General features: G+C 45.5%; 1 protein-coding gene and 1 non-coding gene across 8 annotated transcripts in view; both read right to left on the bottom strand.

Annotated features, from left to right (window-relative positions):
- The window catches only part of UBE4B (ubiquitination factor E4B), a 121,560-nt gene that overhangs the window by 84,647 nt on the left and 16,767 nt on the right, over nt 1–20,146 (bottom strand). The gene's annotated exons all lie outside the window — the stretch shown is intronic.
- On the bottom strand, nt 5,985–6,069 carry TRNAQ-UUG. Its single transcript has one exon. It is a non-coding gene; the product is annotated as a tRNA-Gln (tRNA).

The following is a 20,146-nucleotide window of genomic DNA, read 5'->3' as shown; positions in this document are numbered from 1 at the left end:
CAGTCAGTTGAACATCTGACTCTTGATCCCAGGGTCATGATCCCAGGGTCATGGATCCCAGAGTCCATGATCAGGTCATGATCCCAGGGTCATGGATCATGAGGCCCTGCCTCAGCTCAGAGCCCCTCTCTCTCCCTCTGCCCCTCCCCTACTCGTGATCTCTCTCTCTCTCTCTCTAAAATTTTTTCTTAAAGTTCTATTAACATACATTATTGTTTTTACTAATGTCTGTTTTTAAGTTGCTCACCCTTTATTTCTATTATGATACACATCAAAGAATACAACCCACCTAAACAAAAGCTCTTTGAGATCTTCAACATTTTATAGAACGTAAAGGGATCCTGAGACCAAAGCTCTGACCGGCAGGCTGCCTCTCTCTCATACGTCCTGATCTCCTTATAGTCGAGCACGGCACCTGGTCTGTAACAGGTGCTCAAGGCTCCCTGACCTGAACCGAACAGAGAACAGTGAAGGTCATCACAGATCATCCGGGGGAGACGTGGTATGAAGATGAAAAAACTCTCTGAAAGAAATCACTGAAGTGTTTCTCTCAAGAACACTTACCCGGGGTGGAGGGTGGGGCAAAGTGAACCAGAAATTCCCACCGCAACCTGTTCCTGATCCAATTACTCAAGCCAGAGCCCCAGGATCTGTGCTCCCTGCTTCCTCGCTGCACCCTCGGCACACACTCTCCTCTCAGCTCCTCTGCCACCACCCTATTCAGGCCACCACCCTCTCTCCCCAGGACCTCTGCAAGAGGTCCTCATCAACCTATCTGTGTCCACTCTGGCCGGGTAAAAGCGAAGGCTCTGTATTCCTTTCTTTAAACACTTTCAAAGCTTTAGATTTCTGAAAGGCAACTCAAAGCGCAACGAGGTAACACTTCACACCCGTGAAAACGGCTACCATCAAAAAACCATAAAGTAACAAGTGTTAGTGATGATGTGGAGGAAATGGAGCCCTCTGCAATGGTGGTGACACGGTCACGCGGAGCAGGCACCATTTTAAACAGTTTGGTGGTTTCTCAAAACATTACAAATAGAATTACCACACGATCCAGTAAGTCCACGCCGAGGAAATACACAAAAGGCAGGGACGCAAACAGCCATTCGTTCACCCGTGTTCACAGCAGTCATCTGTAAGAGCTAACACGGGGAAGCAACCCAAATGTCCACCAATGGATAAATGGATAAAACGAAATGTGGCACAGCCACACAGTGGAATATTATTCAGCCTTAGAAAGGAAGGACATTCGAGGGGCACCTGGGTGGCTCAGTCGGTTGGGCGTCCGACTTCGGCTCAGGTCATGATCTCAGTCCATGAGTTCGAGCCCCGCGTCGGGCTCTGTGCTGACAGCTCGGGGCCTGGAGCCTGCTTCGGATTCTGTGTCTCCCTCTCTCTTTGCCCCTCCCCTGCTCATGCTCTGTCTCTCTCTGTCTCAAAAAGAAATTTAAAAATTTTTTAAATTAAAAAAAAAAAAGGAAAGACATTCTGATACGTGCTACAACACAGACGAACCTTGAGGACATTATGCTCAGTGAAATAAGCCAGACACAAAAAGACAAAGACTGAGGAGTCCACTTGTATAAGGTATCTAGAGGAGTCAAATGCATAGAGACAGAAAGTAGAATGGCGGCTGCCAAGAGCCAGGGCGATTTAAAAACTCTTAAGTATAGAATCAAATGCTAAGTGATAAGAAGGCATGCTCTCCTACTTTCTCCTGCAATCCATTCACACAGCAATCACAGGAATTCTTTAAAAACACAAACCACACTCTGCTGCTCAAACCATTCAATGGCTTCCCACCGCACTTGGAGCAAAAGCCGAGTCCTCACCGTGTTCTATAAAGCCAATGTCTGCCTCTCCAGGTCACGGTATGCCACTCCGGGCAATAGCCACACCAGCCCTCGGACGGTTCCCAAGACATCCTAAGCTCTAGCTTGCCTTCAGCCACTTGCAATTGCTTAAGCCTAGAAGCAATTTTTCTAATTCTTGGCATGGCTGGTTCTTTCTCTGCCTTCCATTCTCAGCTTAAATGTCACCTCCTCCTACAGGACTTCCCTGATGGCTTTAGCTAGCACTCTCCTCCCCTCCAAGCTCGTGGACACCGCAGCCTTCCAATCGCATGCTTCAGGCACTCCACATGGTCTGCAGTCACATGATCTATTTCTTACTTACTGTCTCGCTTATTATCTGTTTCCCTAGTAGAATGGAAGCTCCGTTGAGAAAAACCACATCTATCTTGTTCACTGGCGTATCTCCAGCACCGAGCATAGGGCCAGGCGCATAACAGCCCCATACGTATTCAACAACGGGAAAGAGTAATGCACGCAATCAAGACAGGCGAAGTATACAAGCCACACAGAAGAATGTTTAACTGAATATTCAAAGGCCAGACGGTGTTTCAGACTTGATATCAGGTCCCCTTCAGATATCCACTCATTGAACAAATGCTCATCAAGCACCACAGTAAACTCAACAGCCCCTGCTGTCACGGCGCTCAGATTCTAGCAAAGACCAAAAGAACAGCCAAATGGACAAAAAGGATGCCAGGTGGTTACAAGCACCCTTAGCGAAAAATTAAGCACGGGAGGGATAGCAGGGCACGCTGGGGAGAGGGCGCTGCGATTTTTAGATAAGGTGGGTGGAAAAGCCTCTCTGGTAAACGGGGCTTCTGCAAGCACGAAGGAAGAGAGGAAGCGAACCAGGTGGGTGTCTGGAAGTATGAGGGGGCTTGTGAGTGGCTCATGCTGAAGGTCAGCAAGACTTGTGGGGCTGGAGCAGAACGAGCCAGAGGGAAACAGCAGACGATGAGTTCAGAGGCATGAAGGGGCCTCATAAGCCACGGTGAAAGCACTGGCACTGGGAAGCCACCAGGGGGTTCTGATCAGAAAAGTGACATGATTCAACTTATATTTGAAGATTATTATTTTGGCTGCTACAGAGAATCGGCTGTAGGGGAGAAAGGGAGCAGGCAGAGGCTACTTAGGAGGATGCTGTGACCTGAACTCGGATGCGTGGCTGTGAAGACCGTGGTGAGTGGTCAGCTGGGATGTGTTTTGCAGGTGGAGCACAAGCTCACGGGATCTGCTGATGGAATGGAGGGCAAATAGGAAAGAACCGAAAGAAGTAGGGCTGACACCAAAGTCCTGGGCCTGAGACCAAGACTGAGGTACGAAACACGGAGGGAGGGAGGAGACGCAAACTGTTTTAGACATGTGATTATCAAACGCACAGATGGACTCGTCTTTGTGTGAATTCTACGATTTTTTTAATGGAGTATAAAATAGTAATTAAATAAACAGCAATTAAAATTAAAATATATGATCTGGGGTGCCTGGGTTAAAAATGTCCAACTCTTGATTCTGACTCAGGTCATAATCTCATGGTTTGTGAGATCGAGACCCTTGTCTGGTTCTGTGCTGGCAGCATGGAGCCTGCTTGGGTATCTCTCTCCCTCTCCCTCTGCCCCTCCCCAGCTCACACGTACTCTCTCTCTCTCTTAAAATAAATAAATAAACATTTTTTTTAAATAAATTAAATTAAAATATACGATCTGATGTGCAGGACAGAGCACAGGTTAGAGACGACACATAAAGCCACGAGCTGGGACGAGATCACCTAGGCAGGTGTGCAGACAGAGACAAAGTCTGAGGATGGAGCCCTTGGACACAACTGAGAGGGGGAGATGAGGTGACGCCACTAAAGGACCCTGAAAGTAGTGTCAAGAAGCCTCTGGGCTCTCCAGAAGAAGGTTCACTGGCTTCCTAAAACTCAGTCAGAGAATTTCAAGAGGGATCACTCTATTTACAGGACGAGCAACATGAAGACTGAGAACTGACCACTGGAATTGGCGATGAGGTGGGAACTGAGGGCCTCATCAGACCCTATTTTGATGGACTGGAGGGGACGAAAGCTTGACTGCAGTGGGGCTGACAAAGAATGGGAGACTAAAGGCGCCTGGGTGGATCAGTCAGTTGGGCCTCCAACTTCGGCTCAGGTCGTGGTCTCGCGGTTTTTGAGTTTGAGCCCGTGTCGGGCTCCGGGCTGACAGCTCAGAGCCTGGAGCCTGTGTCGGATTCTGTGTCTCCCTCTCTCTCTGCCCCCTCCACCACTCGCATGCATGCGTGCTCTCTCTCTCTCTCTCTCTTTCTCAAAAATAAATAAACATTAAAAAAAATGAAAAGAACAGGAGGCTAGAAGTACTGATTTCTGTGGGAATGCAAGCTGGTGCAGCCACTCTGGAAAACAGCATGGAGGTTCCTCAAAAAACTAAAAATAGAACTATCCTACGACCCAGCCATTGCACTACTAGGCGTTTATCCACGGGATCCAGTGTGCTGTTTCGAAGGGACACATGCACCCCCATGTTTATAGCAGTACTATCGACAATAGCCAAAGTATGGAAAGAGCCCGAATGTCCATCGATGGATGAAGGGATAAAGAAAATGTGGTGTATATATACACAATGGAGTATTACTTGGCAATCAAAAAGAATGAAATCTTGCCATTTCAACTACCTGGATGGAACTAGGGGGTATTATGCTAAGTGAAATCAGTCAGAGAAAGACAAAAATCATATGACTTCACTCACATGAGGACCTTAAGAGACAAAACAGATGAACATAAGGGAAGGGAAACAAAAATAATATAAAAACAGGGAGGGGGACAAAACAGAAGAGACTCATAAATATGGAGAACAAACTGAGGGTCGCTGGAGGGGTTGTGGAGGGGGGGATGGGCTAAATGGCTAAGGGACACTAAGGAATCCACTCCTGAAATCACTGTTGCACTATATGCTAACTTGGATGTAAGTTTTTAAAAAATAAAAGATAAAACTAAAAAAAAAAGTGCCGATTTCTGAAACTTTTTACTGTGAAAAAAAAGAGCATAAGGGGAAAGGGGAGGGGGCGATTACGGTGAAGGTCCATGGAATCCACTCTGTCGAGGAAGGGAAGGAAGGATGAAAGTTCATGAAGACAGACGGGCTGCAGACCCCAGTGGCATTACTTGCATGGCACGGTAGGAAATGTGGTGCAGGAGAAGCGAGATCCATCAGGAAACCTGCATTTCGGTGCCACCACGGATTGGCCATGCTTGCTGTCATGTTGGATAACACACTGAACTCTCCAGAGTCACCTTCTCGTCAGCTAGAAAACAGGCATAATAAACTCAGCCCTAAACAGCTTTCCCAGGTAGTTGCTACAACTAAATGGGGTGATACAGCTAAAAGTGAACATGAATGAGTGAGTTGTGGTATATTCCCATACGGGCATCCATGCAGGAATCAAATGCATGAGCTTGTGCCCTATGCAACGGTCTGGAAGATTCTCACAAACAATACGGAGCAGAAGCCAGATGTAAAAAAGCATCGACCGCGTGATTCCATTTGTAACAAGTTCCAAAACAAGAAAAAACAGAGGCATGAGCAAGCTTCTCAGTAGTAGTGCTGGTCTTTGCTTTAAAACGGACACTATATTCACAGCTGTGTCCACTGTGTGAAAATTCACTGCTGTACACATTCAATATGGGTAGCAAGTTCATGGGTATTTCATCATTTAACGTTTAAACTTTTAAACGTTAAATACAGTCTCTTATATGTTTTAAACATAATGTAATTTCAAGGTGTTTTTTTTCAAGTTTATTTATTTTGACAGAGTGTGAGCAGGGGAGGGGCAGAGAGAGAGAGAGAGGGAGAGAGAGGAAAAGAGAGAGAGACAGAGAATCCTAAGCAAGCTCCTCACTGTCAGTACAGAGCCCAATGTGGGGCCCAAACTCCCAAACCGTGAGATCACGACCTGAGCGGAAACCAAGAGTCGGACGCTTTACCAACTGTGCCACCCAGGCGCCCCAAGCACAATGGAATTTAAAAAAAAAATTTAATGTTTACTTTTGAGAGGGAGAGAGGGGCAGAGAGAGAGAGAGAGAGAGAGAGGCAGACATAGAATCCGAAGCAGGCTCCAGCCTCTGAGCTGTCAGCCCAGAGCCCAACGCGGGGCTCGAACCCACGAACCGTGAGATCATGACCTGAGTCAAAGTCAGACGCTTAACCAACTGAGCCACCCAGGCGTCCCCAGGATGTAATTTTTAAAAAATTAATCCTACTTATCCTTCAAGGCCTAAAATGCTACATTCTCTGTGTGGATGCTATGAAGTTTTTTAAATTTTGTATGAAAGAGTAATTAAATAAATTGTAACTAAAGTTAAAACCTGTATTCACTGATACTGAAATTAAAGTAGTATTTTAATTTTTAAAGTGTGTTTATCTGTACACACCAATGCAACAGAGGGCCTGGTAAAAGAAGACTTTCGATTCTCAGGGAAATCAGTGTTTGGGGAGATCTGGTTGAAGTTGAGTAGAGTTACATTAGAGGTAGCTAACTTGGGAGCCCATGCTGGACTTCAAATTCAAGTTCAACCTTTACTACTTACTACCAAGGTAGGATCAAGGTAACTCACTTACCCTCTCTGTGCTTCAGTTTCCACATCTGTACAATGGGTGTGGAAAGAGTAGCCTCCACACAGAGTTATGAGAAAACCACCACCCACTCCCCGTTTTCTACTTCATTTTTCTCCATGGCTCTTATCTGACCTCCAACACATGCGATGCTATTTATGTATTGCTTATTCACCATTCACCATTCCCCAACTCTAAGCCCTTAACACAGGACTTTTCTCAGTTGTTTTTACAAGAGGACCCAGCACATGGTAGGTGCTCCTTAAATATTTGCCAAAGTAATGAGAGAATGAATGAAAAAATACTAGAAAATGCACGGTGCGTAAAATTTACTATTTAGGAATTAATATTAGCATTATTTTGAAAAAGCACACACACTGCTTTTGGAAAAAAAGCAAAGCCACTTTTATATCTGGTGCCAGGTTCAGCCTGAGATGTGAAATTCAAACGTTCTCCTCGGTGAAACAAACATAGAATAAATGTCCTGACTCACTGCAATAAGGCTGGAAGGAAGTTTTCCAAGAAAGATTTCCACTGGGCTGATGTTCCCCGATCCCTACCCCCAACACTCCACAAACACAGGTTTAGGAAAAAAAGAAGAAGAAAAGAAAAAGAAGAATCAGGACTTTGTGAATTATACTGTGGGCCATTAATGAAGACAGAGAAGCGCAGTAAGGGACACAGGCAGGTCCGTGCACGACACGAACTGGTAGGAGGTGAGGATAAAACCTGCCCTCACCTCCCCCCATCTTCAAGACCTACTAGAAAGAGGAGAAACGGCCATGAAAGGGCCAGCGCTCGGGGCTGTCTGCAGGGGACTCAACGGGGGACAGTGCCCTTCGAGGGGCTGACCACTTTCTACGAAGGTGGGGGCTTACATGGGTGATGGGCACTGAGGAGGGCACTTGTTGGGATGAGCACTGGGGTGCTGCATGTAAGCGATGAACCATGGGAATCTAGCCCAAAAACCAAGAGCACGCCTTACGCACTGTATGTTAGCCAATTTGACAATAAATTATATTAAAAAATAATCATCATAAAATAATAATTAAAAAAATAAACTGTTTAGCAGCCCGAGAACCCTGGGAATATCTAGACAGGAGACTCCCAAGAGACGGCTTTGAGCAATCGAAGGCATAAAGGCTTATCTAATTAACTTGACTATTAAGAGATGTGACCTCACTTTTATCACAAACAGCGCATCACAACATATGAGACACAAACTAAAAATAGTTCAGCACATCAAAATATTATTCAACTTTTTTCTCTTTGCTTACTCTTTTTAGCACTAAGCACATAAGACTGGTATCGTCTCTCTTACGTTGAACAAGTCCTTTTTCAAAGAACTGTTTTCCCAGATGTCACCAAGAGAAAATACCAAAAGCATAAAAAAGGAACTTGTGATTCTTCAACTTGTGTCCTAAACCACAATTCAAACCCAGACATACAGATCATGAAACCTCATATCTAGAGTTTTTCTGGTCTTGACTATCTCAGTTCTCATTTCACAAGTGACATGAAAACAGGGTTTTCCCCAGAACTGTTCTACCTGATGCTTTTCCCTACCCTCGCGGACCTGATTAAAAATAGATTCAAAACAGCTCCCGTTCAAAACAGCAAGGGCCACTGTGGGGCAGAGACTCTGACGAGATGGGCCAAACTCTGCTCCTCTTATTTTTAGTGGGATTGGGGGGGGGGGGGGTGAGGGGGAGCTGGGGGATAAATCCCAAAAGCACTGTTTGTTTGTTTTCTAATGTTTTAATTTATTTATCTAGGGAGACAACGAGCAAGAATGGGGGAGAGGGGCAGAGGGAGAGAGAACCTTAAGCAGGCTCCACTCTCAGCGTGGAGCCTGACACGGGGCTCAACCCCACACCCCTGGGATCATGACCTGAGCCAAAATCAGAAGTCGGACGCTTAACCGACTGGGCCACCCAGGTGCCCTGAGATACCTCTTGTTCTGATTATTGTTGGTTTTGTTTTCTTTGTTCATAGCTGGCCATGTCTAAAACTTACAAGACGCTATGACAACCTCACAATATGCCTGGATCTGAGCCCAACAGTATACCTCAAAGTAACGCATTCAATCAAATCTGAACATCACAGCTCTGTGATTAAAAATTCACCAGCTACATTTTAAAAATTCACCATTTTAGGGGCTCTAAGACAAAAAAATAATTTTTAGTGATATGATAAACACTTACCCTGCTCTTAATCCATGTGCCAGATGCTATTCTAAGGGATTCATGTTTATAAATCTAGTTAAGAATCCAAGGCAATCAGTACGTTCATCTTCCCATTTTACAGATGAAGAAACCAAACTCAGAGAGGTTAAGGGACTTGCTCAAGGTCACACAGCCAGTAAATGAAAGAACAGATATGAGCCCAGACAGTCCAACTCTGGAGTATACAACACTAACCACAGCCCACGGATCTTCACAGCAGAAAATCCCTTCTGAAGTTGCAACGACCTGTAGATAGAGGCAGCCTTATTCCCCTGAGGACACGGTAATGTTCATTATCAGTTATGAATTCTACATGAATTGATACACAGAATGTTATAATTTCAGATACTGTATTCGTACTCCAATATTAGAGTGTTCGTGAACTCCCTCTTTGATGAGTGTGTATACTGAAATAAAGAATATTTCCATTTTCTGGTCCAGAGTGTAGAGAGCACAGCAAATAAAACAAACAAAAATAATACTTTCTGAACATAATCTTGCCCCCCCCAAATTCAGTCCTTTATTGGTTCATTAAGTGCACGTAAGTCACTGTAGCAGACAGTAAAGATGACATAACATCCAAGTCATAATCCCTACCCTCAAGGATTTCCAGATCCACTGAGGAAAGACAGAGGAAAACCAGTAATTATGATACAGCACAAAAGGTCTGCACAAGACATAACAGCAGCAAAAAAGACACAAAGGAGGGCAACTCAGACCCCAACTCAATCTGGGGTATCTGTTATTGCTTGATGGGAAGGTTACACACTCATACACGACACGCATACATACACATGTGCATACATAGAGAGCTCAATAATGCTTATCTTTAAAAGAAAACGCGTTTTCCATTTTTTATTTTTTGCAAACATGTTTTCTATTCACTTCGAGATCTCCTGCTCTTAAAAGGAGGGATATTTTTATGTGTGTTTTACCACGGTACTTTTTTTAACTGAGTTGGAAAAAAGCTGGTGGCACAAGGTCACACACAGTAATTCCATCTGGGTATATTCACATCACAAGGGGTATCATTAGTGCAAATTATACACAAATGACAATGGCAATAATGCATAATAAATTTCACACAATTTTTTTTGTTTTAATGTTTTTCATGTTTATTTTTTAGAGAGAGCACGCACACGCAAGCAGGGGAGGGGCAGAGAGAGGGGTACCGAGCATCTGAAGCGGGTTCTGCGCCGACAGCAGAGAGCCCACTGAGGGGCTGGACTCACAAACAGCGAGACCGTGACCTGAGCGGAAGTCAGATGCTTAACCGACTGAGCCACCCAGGCGTGCCCCCTTTCACACAATCTCTGATGAAGGAAATGAAACCATCATTATTCCTCGTGATGTCTGTGAAGCCTGAGAACATTCAGGTCAAAGGGCAGCTCTGCTCCGGATCATCGTCACTCCAGCACCCGGGGTGACAAAGCAGTCTCTAGAGGACACACTACTAATTGTCAGGGCAGAAGGAAGGGAGTGAGGCGCAGGGTAAACTGGCCCAGAAGGGACCCTTCTGCTCCCATTTCGTTGGCCGAAACAAGTCACATGGCCATCCCTACAGCCACTGGGGTGGAGAAACAGAACCTTCCCCCAGGAAGAGGGCAGGGAATATCTGAACAAGAATACAAGTCTGGTACACGAGAGGCTCTTTTTAACTGGCCACACACCTGATGGTAGGGGTCACTTGCTATGCTGCTGTCTGCGCCTCCCCTGGCACACTCCTCCCCAGGAGAACCACCCGGCAGCCCCTCCTTCGGGTCTTTGCTCAGACGCTGCCTTCCCGGGGAGGCCTTCCCTTACCACCTCCTACTTCCCATCTCCGTTTTTCTCTTCTTCATACTTTCAAACAGTTCAGCCAAAACCGAGAGGTACGTGTATGCACGTACGCATACGTGGGTACACACACACGTACATACCGAGAGAAGGTGAACGCGGGCAAAAAGTCAACACCAAAAACTGATCAATCTGGGTGACTCAATCAACCTTTCTGCAGATTTGGAAATTTCCAGAGTAAAAAGTTGAACAAATGAGATCCGCCAGCACGGTTCGTGTCTTCGCTAGCTGTGTTCAGCTGCACAGAGCAGGCACGGAGTCGAAGTATCCGGGGCTGCTGAGCGAGCACAAGGGAGGTCATGGGCAGTGTGCACAAGGGGGGAGTGCGAGGAAGTAGCAGCCCAAGACAAAGGAAGCCCAGGCGGCATCTGGATTCTGGGTTCTGGTCTCTTCGTGTGACCCAGCTATCTTTCTGTCCTTGGGTCCAGAAAGAAGACACCAGCACCCTTAAAATTAATCTCCTGTTCTGCTTTAGCTTGGAGAGTTGTTCTGTCGCTTGCTGTGTGGATGTCTGTAGCTACGTCCATTTCAACTCCTCAGAGACACGCTCAGTAACCAGCGCACAGAGTGTCGCCTCGGTCTTCTCACCAGGTTTTCAAGATTCAAGTTCACTTACACGAGCTACGTATTTATTACTGTCAAGACAAACCATCCCAGACAGCAATTTTGAAAACTGTGCAACATACAAATTCAAATGCAATGCAAGTCATCTGCCTGGAGTTTCTTCTTCCAGACAGGTAGGAGTGAGCCAGGTGAGGGGACAGAGGAGCACTCACAAAGGCAGGGGGCTTCGTGAGAACGCACAGTGTGTTAGGGAATTCTGAGTCGTTTAAGGGATGAGGGTGGACGGCCACGGCAAGACACAGGGCAGGAAAGACAGGCTGAGACAAGCTCCTGATGAGCTCTGAATACCCTCCTAAGATCGATCTTTTTCTAGAAGGAAAGGAAGAGATTTTGAAGGATGTAAGCAGGGGAATAACTGGGTTGGATCTGTCTTTTAAAAAAATTTTTTTAATGTTTATTTATTTTTGAGAGAGACAGAGACAGAATGCGAGTGGGTTAGGGGCAGAGAGAGAGGGAGACACAGAATCCGAAACAGGCTCCAGGCTCTGAGCTGTCAGCACAGAGCCCGACGTGGGGCTAGAACTCATGAGCCGTGAGATCATGACCTGAGCCGAAGACTGACGCTCAACCGACTGACCCACACAGGTGCCCCAGATCTATCTTTTAAAACAAATCACTCTAGCCACTATGTGGAGAATGGACTGTGGAAGGGACAGGTCCAGGGACAAGGTGTATAATCAAGAGAACTTGGGTCATTATTCAGAAGTGAGATGTAAGGAAGGGTGGAGTCTAGATCTCAGACCTAAGCAGAGGGCACAGTCCCTAAAACAGAGACTCTGAAAGAAGGAGGTTTTGAGAAGAAAAGGTGTGTTTCGACTACACCATGGGGCGAGGTGCCCCTAAGAACACCCACACAGAACGCCCTACAGGCAGCTGCCCTGTAGGCCTGGTACATATGTATGTATGTATATATCTATCTATTTATCTATCTATTTATTTATGGAAATAGTTTCCATTTCCCTGTTCTAGCAAGGGTTGGGAGGCATTAGCGAAAAACACCATAAATCATATTTTTAATTTAACTTAGAGTCACATCGATAAGGAAATTAGGACAGAAGTAAAATGACACAAAAAAATAAGATAAAGCCAGAAGTGAAGTGAGTATGCATCACACATCACACGTCTATATCTGCAGAGGTTTAATGCCAAAGTACAAGCCAGAGAAAGCAATTTTAGAGCAGCCCAAATGAGGAGATCCACACATCACCTTGGCTGATGTGACCTGATTGAGAGACAAATGTTAGAGTCCCGAGGGCAGGGGCTCAAAACCTGAGGGTCAGGAGGGTGTCCGGTTTTCATAAGCTTTTCAAAGAGGTCCCTGACTCAGATGAAAAGCGACTCTCGCACGGCACGCACGGGCTGAGTATCCTTCACGAAATCCCCCGTAGAAATGTGTTCCCAACAGAAGTCTTGATAAGAACTGTGTCACGGTGAGTTTTAGTGGCTTTCCAACGACACTCCAAAGCAGAGCCATGTGTATAAGCTGCCGCAGGTTGAGAAGACATGTTCTCACTGTCTACCATGCTGGGGTAGAGATTTGGGGATAGATCTCAAGCAGGAGATGTGACCGGCAAGGGGATGTGAGAGTCGTCAGTATGTACCTGGTAGATAACTACAGATGCCAAGAGGGCTGAACTTTGCTTTCTAGTTCACATCCATCTCCTGAGTACTTCTGAATGAAGCATGGCCCACAGGAGGTGCTAAATAAGTACCTGGAGAATAAATAAAAGGAATGCCCCAGAACATGATATTCATTCATTCATCCATTCATTCATTTATTCAATAAATGCACCTGGAAGGTAGGAAACGAAAGGAAAATCAAGAACAGAATCCTGAGATGCCTGAGTGGTTCAGACGGTTAAGTGTCTGACTTTGGCACAGGTCTTGATCTCACGGCTCATGGGTTCGAGCCCTGCATAGGGCTCTGCGCTGACAGCACAAAACCTGCTTAGGATTCTGTCTCCTTCTCTCTCTACCCCTCTCTCGCTCATGCGTGCACACTCGTGCGCTCTCTCTCAAAAATAAATAAATAAACATTAAAAAAAAAAAAGACCAGAATCCTGAAAAACATCATTTAAGGTGTATCAGGAAAGAGCAGCCTGCAATGGTGACGGGAAAAGTAAGAAGGGAAGCAAGGAAGCAGTATACCCATGGCATCCAAAGGAAAACACTTTCCGAAATAGAGTGATTGCCAGGGTCAAAAGCCGAAGACAAGTTAACCAACATGTTCAGAAAAGTGCCCCAGCATCTGGCAATCTTAGCATGAGTAGTTTGGATGCAGCAGTGAAGGGAAAAGCCTCCCAAAAAAGCACCAGGAGGGAGGCCCCTAAAAATGAGGGGGGGGGGGGGAGGAGATCCACTCTCCTAAGGGTCTGGTCTGTGAAAGGGGACGACAGGGATCAAGTGACAGCTAGAGGGGAAAGCAGGACCAGAGGTGGCATCTTGCTGTTTTTTGCCACCGGTGTGGACTGGAGATCTTCTGCATCAAAAGGGAGTAGAGAAGGAAGGCCGAAGATGGAAATGATCACCAAGAAAGCCAGGCACAGGGCAAGACAGGACAGGACAGAGCACGGAGGGAGAGGGAGACGGTGCCCTCCAGAGCAGAGAGACAAATCAAGCACTGAGAACAGGGGTCAGCACCCCATAAACACTTCCCCTCTACCACGACCACAATTACTGTTTTTATTAGGAAGATTTCCGTGAGAATGAAGTAGGGAGGGAAAGGCGGGAGGCCAGAAGTGCCGGACCACAACCGTTTCTTTTGAAAAGCGGAAGACAATGACGTCACCTGCAGGGAATGAGGAGGGGCTGTCCCTTCAGCCACGTGGGGGTTGGGGGGTGGGTTCTTCTAACAGCCCTGGAGGGCAGCAGAACAGTCTGGAGGGCAGTGGAAGGGCAAAGACACACACCTTGTGTCTTCCTAGACACCTCTAGCTGCTCAAGACTTCCTTCCTTCCTTAAGCAAGACTCCTGTTTTCTGGACACGGTCAGGCAGGTAGGGAGCGCTGAACCTACATCAAGCAATAGCTCTGTGACCCTGGGCAAGTGACTGAGTATCACCTTCCTTGTCTACAGATAAAGTGACCGTACCTTCACTTTATAGGGTTAAACAGCCATCACCCACGGAAAGCGTTTAGCACATCGTAGGTGTTAGAGACATTAGCTACTATTGCTATCATTATGAGTGTTTCTGGCACGCCAAAAAAAACCAAAAAGCCAAAAAAACAATGCTTTTCAAGAACAGGCCCCCCAAAATGGTAGCTTGTCATGTTAAGTACTGCATTAGAAAAGATTAGTAAATACTTTAAAAAAAGAAAAAGAGGGGAAGTGAAAGATCAAAGTCAATCATTCTGTGGTATAATTAACATACGAAGAAAAATAGTACACCAACACCTGTGCCCACTTACATTCCATTTTCCTTCCGATTATTTTTTATTTCCTCACAGCCTATTTCTTACCCTAATCCGACCCAAAACTCAGATGGAGCCCCCCCAAATGTGCCGCACTATGCCAGCACCTCTGTACCTTCAGAAGATGACACTGGATCACAAGAAGGTGACGGCAAAAAAGCTAGCCCTCCAAAACCCGACCCAGCACCCTGGACACTGAGGTAGGAGCCCTACCCCTCTTCTAGAAAGCAATCTGGCTATATTCCAGAAAACTCCTTCAAGATGATCACATCCTTTGATCCAGTAATTCTGCTTCCGGAAATCTTAGGGAAATGATCAGAAAATCAGATAAAGATTCACATACAAAACTTCATCACAAAATCATGTATAATATTAGAAAAGAGGACTGCCTGGCTGGCTCAGTCAGTAGAGAATACGACTCTTGATCCCAGGGTTGTGAGTTTGAGCTCCATGTTGCGAGTAGAGTTTACATTAAACAAAAAAAATAATAAAAAAAATTAAAAACTGGCGGGGAGCCTGGATGGCTCAGTTGGTTAAGTGTCTGATTTCAGCTCAGGTCATGATCTTGTGGTTCGTGGGTTCAAGCCCCGCATTGGCCCCTGTGCTGACAGTTCAGAGCCTAGAGCCTACTTCCTATTCTGTGCCTCCCTTTCTCTGCCCCTCCCCCATTCGCACTCTGTCTCTCTCTCTCTCAAAAATAAACGTTAAAAAAATTAAAAAAAAAAAACAAAACAAAACTGGGGTGTCTGGGTAGCTCAAGTGGTTAAGCATCCAACTTTGGCTCAGGTCACAATCTCACGATTCATGAGTTCAAGCCCTGCATCAAGCTCTGAGCTGACAGTGCAGAGCCTTCTTTGGATCCTCTGCCTCCCTCTCTCTCTGCCCCTCCCCAGCTTGTGCTCCCTCCCTCTCTCTCCAAAATAAATAAAATATTAAGAAAGAAAGAAAGAAAAGAAAGAGGGACGCCTGGGTGGCTCAGTCAGTTAAGCGTCCAACTTTGGCTCAGGTCATGATCTCACGGTTCGTGGGTTTGAGCCCCACGTCGGGCTCTGTGCTGACAGCTCAGAGCCTGGAGCCTCCTTCGGATTCTGTATCTCCCTGTCTCTCTGCCCCTCCCCCACTCGCACTCTGCCTCTGTCTCAAAAATAAATAAACATTTTTTAAAAAAGAACGAATGAACGAACGGAGAACTACCTGAATTTTCTACATTTAGGGAAACAATCAGTACATCTAATGATGGAAAACCCTGTAGCCATTAAAAATGATGTTTTAATTTCTAAGCATACAAGAAAATGCTTATAATGCCATGTTAAGTTAAAATGCAATATATAAAACTGCATACAATAGGATTCTAATGATTCATTCATCGATTCCACAAACTTTAACCAAGCCCCAATGTTTCAGGCAGAAATAAATGGGCTTTGGAAATTAAAAATGAATGTGACTTATTCTCTGCTGTCAATCTAGCAGGGGAAACAGACACAAAAGCAGATTGCTCTAACGCAATATGATGAGAACAGAAGCAAAGCTAAACCAGAGTGGGGCCCGCAGGAACACGGGGTGTTGAGGAAAAGGTTCTAGGGGAAGGTGACACATCAGCTGAGTCCTGAAAGACGGACAGCTTGTAATGCTCAGGGAGGCAGGGCTTCAGGAAAAGCAGAGAAACAGGAGTAAGGGACAATAGCATATGTCAAACATACACAGTTTATTTATTTTCTTAATGTCTATTTATTTGGAGAGAGAGAGTACGTCTGCATGTGCCCATTTGCGCACGTGCATACATGAGCAGGGGAGGGACAGAGAGAGAGAGAGAATCCCAAGCAGGCTCCGCACTGTCAACACAGAGCCCGACGCCGGGCTCGATCTCACAAACCATGAGATCGTGACCGGAGGAGAAATCAAGAGCCAGATGCTTAACCAAGTGAGCCACCCAGGGGCCACGCAAATATAAATACACACAGTTAAGAAAAAAAAAAAAAAAAAGACAACAGGAGTTGGAGTCACTTGTGCCAAGCCCCACCACAGCAAACCAAGACTTAATGCCTCACCTGACATCAGTTTCAACCTCTCCCAGTAAATCTGGAATAGCAGTAAATCTGGAATTTCCTGACAGCCCTAGTGAGGTGATGATCTGCCTGACGGACCCCTCCGGCTCCCAAGGAAAGATGAGGTACTCCACTCTGTCTTTGTTCCTTAACCCCCTTCTGCCCAGAAAAGTCTCCCATTGGGTTCGGCTCTTGGGAACTCCTTTCCATCTGCTAGATGGGGTATTACCCTATTCATGATTCATTGAATAGAGCCAACTTGATCTTTAAATTTACTCAGTTGAATTCTGTGTTTTAAAAACACACAGAGAAAATAACAGAAGTCCATGAAGTAATAGGCCAAAAAATTAACAATGATTACCTCTGGATAACAGGGTTATAGGTAAGTCTTGCTCTTCCCTTAATTCTTGATTCTAGAAGTCTTCTTACAAAGAATCATACAGAATTCAGCAAATTTATGCTGCTGAATTTATAATCAGAAAAAAAATCAATTTAAATGAAGGTAGACTACAAAGATTTCTAAAAGCTTTTCAAGTCCTACAAACCTGTGATCCTAAGAGGAAAAAAAATCACATTAGAAGATTTAGCTTAGGGGTGCCTGGGTGGCTCAGTTGGTTAAGCACCGAACTCTTAATTTTTGGCTCAGGTCATGATCTCACGGTTTGTGCATTCAAGCCCCATGTTGGGCTGTGCGCTGACAGCATGGAGCCTGCCTGGGATTCGCTCTCGCTCTCGCTCTCGCTCTCACTCTCCCCACTCTCTGTGCCCCTACCCCACTCGCACTGTGTGCCAATTAATTAATTAATTGGAAAAAAAATAAACCCTAACCTAGAAGAAAAAAGTACCCTTGGATGGTGAGATTCTGAACAAAGATTTTGTTTTTACCTTCTGTTTCCGATTTTCCTTTTTATTTTTGCCTCTTGATACAATGAACCTAAAGTAGATTTAATTGTAGAATTGACAGAACTCTAATCCTACCTCTGATAGCAAAGCACGAAAGGGAGACGTCAGAAGAGAGGAACAGGCCATTGGTCATTTTACTGCCAGTGTGCCCCGTAAGTGCTGACACACGTGAATCTGACGGCCCAGATCCCCTTGCCCAGGCTGACCAATGAAGGACCAAGCCCCCCAGTCAGCTGAGAACTGTCACAGGACACGCAGGGCGCGGTGGAAAGAGAAGAGTACGGGAGCACCGTGTCCTCTGCGAACCTCAGTTTTCCAGTCATCTGCCTCCCTTCCCACATTACTCACCCAGCTCAAACGATGTTGACTCCAAGCACAAAGCGCCTAACTGCTGTAGCACCTCTCTTCTCCAAAGGATAGTATGACCAGGTCCGGGACCAACCCGCAAGTCAAAACCTTTGTGAAGCAAATAGTGCTTTGGCCCAAATGCTTCTCACCAGCCCCAAAGTGTCGCATAGGGCAGAGGAACTCTGGGGGCTCCTGTCTAATTCTCCTTCTCAGAAGAGTCCTGGTTTGGATGGGACCGTTTCAGGGTCGCCCTACATGCTTCTGACAGTCCTCCCTGTACTCCCATGCCTCTCTTCACCGGCATACCGCTGGCCACGCTTCCTCTCCCTGAGAAAGGAAGGCGGACGAGGCAAGTTACCTCACTTCCTCCACCTGGCTGAAGAAAGCTCTCAAAAATAAAGCACAAAATTCTTGTGAAGGCCAAGTTCCAGCAATTACTAGCAAAACACACAAAATATACAAGATCTCCTGCCACCTTGGCTGCAACAGAACCAAAGAAATAGCTATCAGACCGTAAACTGTATTTTCTTAGAGGGAAGAAAAGGTTGTGGCCCTTCTAATTCTCTAATGTAATCCGGTGATCATATAATTTCCATTACAAGTTTTCTAAACTGCAACAATCATTAATAGCAATACTTTCTGCCTGATCAATAATATGGAAAACATTAAGCAGGCGGGCTGAGAACCAAAGGCATAACCTGCCTGATTACCGAAAGTACTTTCCTGAGTCACCTGTAATGCTGAAAATATTATTAGCTCAAATTAGGATAATAGCTCATAGGAATAAAGCCTTATTCTGGACTCTTCATCAACAATTGCCATTAGAACAATTTTTTTTAATTTTTTTTAATGTTTATTTATTATTGAGAGACAGAGAGACACAGAGCATGAGCAGGGGAGGGGCAGAGAGAGAGGAGACACAGACTCTGAAGTAGGCTCCAGGCTCTGAGCTGTCAGCACAGAGCCCGACGCGGGGCTCAAACTCACGAACTATGAGATCATGACCTGAGCCGAAGTCGGATGCTCAACCGACTGAGCCACCCGGGCGCCCCAGAACAATTTTTTTTTAAATAAACATTCCACTTGAGAGTAAAACGAAGAACCAAGCAGTGGATGATGGAAATGCTACTCTGTGGCCCCATCTTCATGAAGTCTTCTACGCGATGAGCTCTCCCGTGGCTGGCTCTGGTCACGATACTCGCCGTATCCCTTTGTAGCCGTGTTACCTCTCTCAGCCGTGGCTTCCCCATTTAGAAGAAGGTGATGACATAAATATTACTTACCTCGCAAGAGTCATCAGAGATAAAGGTAATGTAACATACCACCTGAATCGGTATCTTTTTATCAGTCTACAGTCTGTCTCCCCCAAGCAGGAAGTTAGCTCCAAGAGGGAAGAGACTTGATGAACCACATCCTGCCGCCTCCCCAGTAACAATGCCTAATGCAGACAGTGCTCAGTAAATATTTATTGGACGAATAACAAGGGTCCACCTGACACACAGTAAACAGCTATTACTTTTTTTATGTAACTTTAGCCTCCAAGTTTTCTCCACCACTTTGCTCTTTTCCACCTTCCTTTTAGGCCTAGACACTGTTTTCCTTGGGCTTGGGGCTCTGTCTCACCCAAACAGTATGAATTCTAGCACAGCTACTAAAAATCAGCATCAGATCTATTACATGATTGTGAAACTGGCCCCAGGAGAAACTATTAGGACCAGGAGCCTGAGTCTGCCAGCGTTATACAGCAGAGAAACATCCTGAGAGTAGGACTGTTTTAATTAGATTCGGTTTTTATAAAAAATGATTCTTGGGGCGCCTGGATGGCTCAGTCGATCAAGCGTCCAACTCGTGATTTCGGCTCAGGTCATGATCTCACAATTCGTGAGTTCGAGCCCCATATCGGGCTCTGCGCTGGCAGCATGGAGCCTGCTTGGGATTCTCTCTCTCCGTCTCTCTCTCTCTCTCTACCCCTATCCCGTTTGCTCTTTCAAAATAAATAAATAAACTTAAAAAAAATTTAAAAATGATTCTTGCAACTACAATGTTATGCCCTCACCAAAAAGATCTCAAGTGATAGAAAGAGATGGTCTGGGCCCCACCCTCACCTTTGATCCCATCTGGTTAAACCGACAAGACCAAGTGGCAGCTACTTCTGACACTATTCCATAAAATGGATTCTAGTCCCTGAAAGGGACCAAGTGAAACAGACAGCATTAAACATTTTTACAGAATTGTTTAAAACCCAGGTAGAAGGAAAGTTTCTTAAATCGACTCACAAAATAATGATTGCTGAAACCC

The sequence above is a fragment of the Felis catus genome, chromosome C1 (genome assembly GCF_018350175.1).
Source record: "Felis catus isolate Fca126 chromosome C1, F.catus_Fca126_mat1.0, whole genome shotgun sequence".
Taxonomy (NCBI): Eukaryota; Metazoa; Chordata; class Mammalia; order Carnivora; family Felidae; genus Felis; species Felis catus.
The sequence above is the reverse complement of the archived record's forward strand: the minus strand, read 5'-3'. Positions and strand labels throughout refer to the sequence as shown.